Genomic DNA, 6,000 nt, shown 5'->3' with positions numbered 1-6,000 from the left:
CCAGCCCCGAAGACGCCCATGACACCAGTGCTGAGAGAAGCACTCACAGCCCTAACACTGAAACAACACCAGGAACCTCCAATCGCCCCATGGTGCCCGAAGACAGACACCCCGCCAGCCAGCGGGGGCGACCCCGGACGAGAAGCCGCTCACCGCTGGAACGTCCAGCCCCAGATCCCCAGAGCCGGCCCCGAAGACGCCTCAGGAGCAGCCATGCACCACAAACTGGTGGTGCTGGGAGCAGCAGCAGCACCAGATCTGCCAGGCGGGCGGCATCAGGGTCCCCCAGTGGATCCCCGGGGCCTGAAGAGAGACAATGCTCCAGCCAGCAGGGGACGGCCCAGAGAAGCCGCTCCCCATTACAACACCAGGCCCCCAAATACCCAGAGGCAGACCCGAAGACGGCATCGGAGCAGACGTGCTACAACCCCCAGTGCTCAGAGCAGCAGCGACAGCCAGCAGCAGCTCTGCCAGTGGAACAGCACCAGGAACCTCCAGTCGCTCCACGGTGCCCGAAGGCAGACACCCCGCCAGCCAGCGGGGGCGACCCCGGACGAGAAGCCGCTCACCGCTGGAACGTCCAGCCCCAGATCCCCAGAGCCGGCCCCCGAAGACGCCGCAGGAGCAGCCGTGCACCACAAACTGGTGCTGGAGCAGCAGCAGCACCAGATCTGCCAGGCGGGCGGCATCGGGGTCCCCCAGTGGGTCCCCGGGGCCTAAACGGAGACGATGCTCCAGCCAGCAGGGGACGGCCCACAGAAGAAGCCGCTCCCCATTCCAACACCGGGCCCCAAATACCCAGAGGCAGACCCGAAGACGGCGTGGGAGCAGACGTGCTACAGCCCCCAGTGCTCAGAGCAGCAGCAGCAGCAGCTCTGACAGCGAAACGGCATCGGGGTCCTCCAGCGATTCCCCGGTGCCTGAACGCAGCAGCCGCTCCAGCCACGCCGGGCCAGTCCGGATGCGAAGCCGCTCCCGGTTACAACATCGGGCCCTAAATCCCTACAGCCGGCCTGAACAACGCCACGGGAGCAGCCGTGCTCCAGCCCCACGTCCTGGCTCCAGTCCCCAGCCGCCATCACAATAAAGCTTGCTGCCAATCCCATCTGTGCTGAGAGATCACGCGCGCGCGTCAGCTTCAGCCTCACTCGCGCGACTAAGCCATGTCCCCCTGCTCCCCTGCCTCCCCCCCATTAGATAGCGGAGCTACGGAACCGCAGATCAGGTCTCCGCAGTCGCTTCATACAAAAGTACATCTCAATCACACGTCACACAAGTCTCACCCGACTGCCAAGGCAATACTTAGTATTTCTTACCTTGGCCTGTGCACAGAGCTACCGGGTCGATTCTCAAAACCGGAGTGCCTTTTTTTTTCCCCCCTAATTCTTCACCAGTCCTGCCTTCTTAACCAGCCTTGCTTCCTTTGTCAGCTCTCTGCAGAACCACCGTCGCCAAGGCACAGGACCGCTGAAATCAGCAGGGCATGCCTTCCTGCTGCGGTGGTAGTGGGACTCCCCAGAAGGTGACTGGCTCCCGGACGAGCCCCCACTTTGTGAGAAACGCTCTGCAGCCAATAACATAGGCTCAGGCGAGGATCTCAGTGAAGTAGCTTTTTTATTCACGATTGCAATGGCAGGCGTCTTGCAAGCAGGAGCGTGCCTATTAGTTCCATAGCACAATTTATATAGTTTCTCTCTCGACGACCGGGACCCTCCCCTGTTTCCCCATTGAATGGGAAGTTCAGGTTCACAACCTATCCGACGCTTCACAGATAATGCACGGCTTTCAATTACCAGCCTCTTATTTTTTCAAGTTTCTCCTGAGTTTTACGCTGTGAGGTGGCAATATTTTTTACCTTATCAGACTTGATGTGACACCGTGATTTATGCCTAATTGCATTAAAGAGAACGGTTGTAGTCTGCATTTCACAAGGTTGTCTGGTAAGCTTTTATCACTGCAACCGTATCTCAATATCACATTCCTTCCTCCTAAGCAATGTAAAATCTCATTCAAAACCACAAAAACAGGCCTTCTTACGCTTTTTAGGCTCCAAAGCCTTCTTTTCAGGCTCCAGAACATCCACTTGGCATCCCAAGTCTTCTTCTGATCACTGTGGTTTTACTCGGGTGGGCAGCCGAGCTCCACCACAACCGCTCTCTCACTTCCCCCCCCCCCCCCAAAGAGGAAGGGCGAGAAAATACAACACAAAGAGCTCGAGGTTTGAGATGAGAATGATTTAATTAAAGGGAAAGGGGAGAAAAAAGAAATAAAAGAAACAATAAGGCCGCACGGAAGCACGTAGAGAAAGAAAAAAAGTTATTCTCTACTTCCCATCAACGAGCGATGTTTGGCCACATCCTGGGAAGCAGGGCCTCAAAACGCGTAGCGGTTGTTCAGGAGGACAGACCCCTCCCCCACGAGAGCCCCCCTTTTTATTGCTGAGTGACATCAGGTGTTATGGAATATCCCTTTGGTTGGTTTAGGTCAGCTGCCCTGGCGATGTCCCCTCCCCATCACTTGCCCACCCCCAGCCTGCTGGCTCTTGGGGGCTTGGAGGGAGTCCCGATGCTGTGCCAGCACTACGCAGCAACAGACACAACACTGGAGTGATACCAGTGCTGTTCCAGCTACGACTGCAGAGCACAGCACTGTGTGGGCTGCTGCAGGGAAAGGTGACTCCATCCTAGACAGACCCAACACAATCACCTAAACCCTCAGTTTGCAGGCCCAGGGGCTCCTTTGTAGGGACCAAGCCCTTTGGTTCAGGGCCCTGAGACTGCTCTCTGCAGACAAAGCTGGATTCTTATTGCATACACCCTCACTTTTATGGCCCAGGCTGTCATTTTCAGGGCACGATGCCTTATCTTTAGGGCCCCCAGTTGCACTGTGAGGTGCAGAGCTGCCTTTTAGGGTACAAAGCCTTATTTGTGAGGAAATACCCCGCTTCTTCAGGTCCCAAATCCTCACGCTAGGAGACAAGGCCTCAATTTGAGGGCCCAGAGCCTCCTTTAAGGGTCCAAACACCCATTTGGAGGGACCAAAGCATCATTGTAGGGTCCAGTCCGTGAGCCAGAGACTCCAAAGGCCCAGGGTCCAGGTCTAAAGCCTCACCTTGACGACCAAGCCTCCCCACGCTCCCGCTCCGTCCCCATTTTAAGTCTTCAAAGCCGCATTAGTAAGCCCCCGTGTTTCCTCTCTAGGCTCCGAAGCCTTCTTTTCAGGCTCCAGAACCTCCTCTTGGCATCCCAAGTCGTCTTCTGATCGCCTAAACCCTCAGTTTGCAGGCCCAGGGGCTCCTTTGTAGGGACCAAGCCCTTTGGTTCAGGGCCCTGAGACTGCTCTCTGGAGATAAAGCTGGCTTCTCATTACTTACACCCTCGCTTTTATGGCCCAGGCTGTCATTTTCAGGGCACAATGCCTTATCTTTAGGGCCCCTTAGTTGCACTGTAAGGTGCAGACCTGCATTTTTAGGGTACAAAGCCTTCTTTGTGAGGAAATACCCCGCTTCTTCAGGTCCCAAATCCTCACGCTAGGAGACAAGGCCTCAATTTGAGGGCCCAGAGCCTCCTTTAAGGGTCCAAACACCCATTTGGAGGGACCAGAGCGTCATTGTAGGGTCCAGGCTGCAAGCCAGAGACTCCAAAGGCCCAGGGTTCAGGTCTAAAGCCTCACCTTGACGACCAGGCCTCCCCACGCTCCCCCGTGACTGCTCTCTGGACACAAAGCTGGCTTCTTATTGCTTACACCCTCACTTTTATGGCCCAGGCTGTCATTTTCAGGGCACAATGCCTTATCTTTAGGGCCCCCAGTTGCACTGTAAGGTGCAGACCTGCATTTTTAGGGTGCAAAGCCTTATTTGTGAGGAAAGCTCCCTCCCTCCCCATTTTAAGTACTATAAATATGAGGGGTTAGAGGGGGGTTGGGTGAAGGGAAGGGTTGTGTTGTCATGGTGGCTTGGGGGCTTACCATACCCACCCCAGCTGATGTTTGCTCTTTTGTCAGCTTTAATCCAGAAGCGGGATCTTAACACGGAAAACACAGGGGAGACTTTACTGCTCTCCACATCTACCTTAAAGGAAGTTGTGGGGAGCTAGGGGTCGGCCTCGTCTCACAGACAACTAGTGACAGGACTAGAAAGTATGGCCTCAAGTTGTGCCAGAGGTTTAGTTTGGAAATTAGTGGTGGTTTTCTCGGGTGGGCAGCCAAGTTCCACCGCAGCCTCTCTCTCACTCCCCCTCCTGAATGGGAAAGGGGGAGAAAATACGATGCAAAGGGCTCAAGGGTTGAGATAAGAATGGGGACATCACTCAACAATTATTGTGACAGGCAAAACAGACTCAGAGCAGGGAGACATTAAGAATTATTGCCTATTACTAACAAGCTAGAGAAGTGAGAAACAAAAGAAAGAAACCCAAAACACCTTGCCCCCATCCACCCTCCTCTACCTCTTTAACCAAGTGGTGCAGGGGAATGGGGGAATGGCGGTTCTGGTCAGTCTATAGCACTTCGTCTCTGCCGTTCCTTCTCGGTCACTCTCTTCCCCTGCTCCAACGTGGGATGCGGTCGTTCCCAAAGTGATCCTGCGTGGGCTTCCCACAGGCAGCAGCTCTTCAAGAACTGCTCCAGATACGGGTCCGTACCACGGGGTCCATCCGTCAGGAGCACACTGCTCCAACCTGGGTCCCCCACGGGCGGCAGCTCCTGCCAGGTCACCTGCTCCTGCGTGGGCTCCTCTCCACGGGCTGCAGCTCCGGCCCGGAATCTGCTCTGGCGGGGATCCTCCACAGGCTGCAGCCTGCTTCAGTGTAGGTCCACCTGCTCCACCGTGGCCTCTTCCACGGGCTGCAGCGTGGAACCCTGCTCCACCGTGCTACTCCATGGGCTGCAGGGGGACAACCTGCTTCACCGTGGTCCTCGCCACAGGCCGCAGGGGAACTTCTGCTGTGGTGCCTGGAGCACCTCCTCCCACTCCTTCACTGACCTTGGGTCTGCAAGGCTGTTTCTCACTCCTCTCTCTCTCCCAGCTGCTGTTCCGCAGCAGCTTTTTTCCCTTTCTTAAATATGCTCTCACAGAGACGCAAACAACACCGCTTATTGGCTTGGCTCTGGACAGCAGCAGGGCCCTTATCTAAAATGGGGCAGCTTCTGGATTCTTCGCACAGAAGCCACCCCTATGGGCCCCCGCTACCAAAACTTGCCAAGTAGGCCCACTACAATTTCTTCTCAGAAAGAATAGTCAGGAATTGGAACGGGTTGCCCAGGGAAGTAGTGGAGTCACCTGGGGGTGTTCAAGGAAAGGCTGTACGTGCTGCTTAGGGACATGCTTTAGTGGGTGACATTGGTAGTAGGGGGATAGTTGGACCAGATGATCTTGAGGGACTTTTCCACCCTTAATGATTCTACGATTCTGTGATTCTAATTAGGAGGCTTTGAACCCTGATGGTGAGAGTTGGAGAAAGGAGTCAGGGCTCAGACCGGACTGTCAACTGCAGTAAAGACTATTAAGACCGCTGGCTTTGTAACGTCTCTTGCTGATGTCTGGGGGAGAAAACGAGCTCTGGTCTCACCCTGCTCTCGAGAAACCGTGGAGGAGAAGGACGTGAGGAGGGAGCAAGCTGCGAGCCAAACGCCAGGTGTCCTGCGGCTGTCCCGGAGGGTGGCAATGCTGGCCCAAAGGTGCGGTGCAGGCGCCGCCACTCCAGGGCTGCAGCCCTGTCCGAGGGACATCTCCGCTCCTGCCTGTGGCACGGGGAGCGTTGCCAGCAGGCCGAGGGAAGCAATCCTTCCTCTCCACCGCGTGCCGCGGGACCCGGCGTTTGAGCCCACGCCGGCTGCAAGAGCGGCCACCCTCTTGCTTGGGTGCCAAGGGCCCAGGCCCCAGCGGGGCACCTCCAGCCACCCCCGTGAGGCGGGGGCTCTGTCACAGTGGGTCCCTGCCCAAACGGGGGGCGTGCGGTGGTGATGTCACAATGGCCACTGTGACCCGCGGGGCGAGGAGCA

Source organism: Cygnus atratus, unplaced genomic scaffold (genome assembly GCF_013377495.2).
Source record: "Cygnus atratus isolate AKBS03 ecotype Queensland, Australia unplaced genomic scaffold, CAtr_DNAZoo_HiC_assembly HiC_scaffold_57, whole genome shotgun sequence".
NCBI lineage: Eukaryota > Metazoa > Chordata > Aves > Anseriformes > Anatidae > Cygnus > Cygnus atratus.
Note: the sequence above shows the minus strand (reverse complement) of the source record.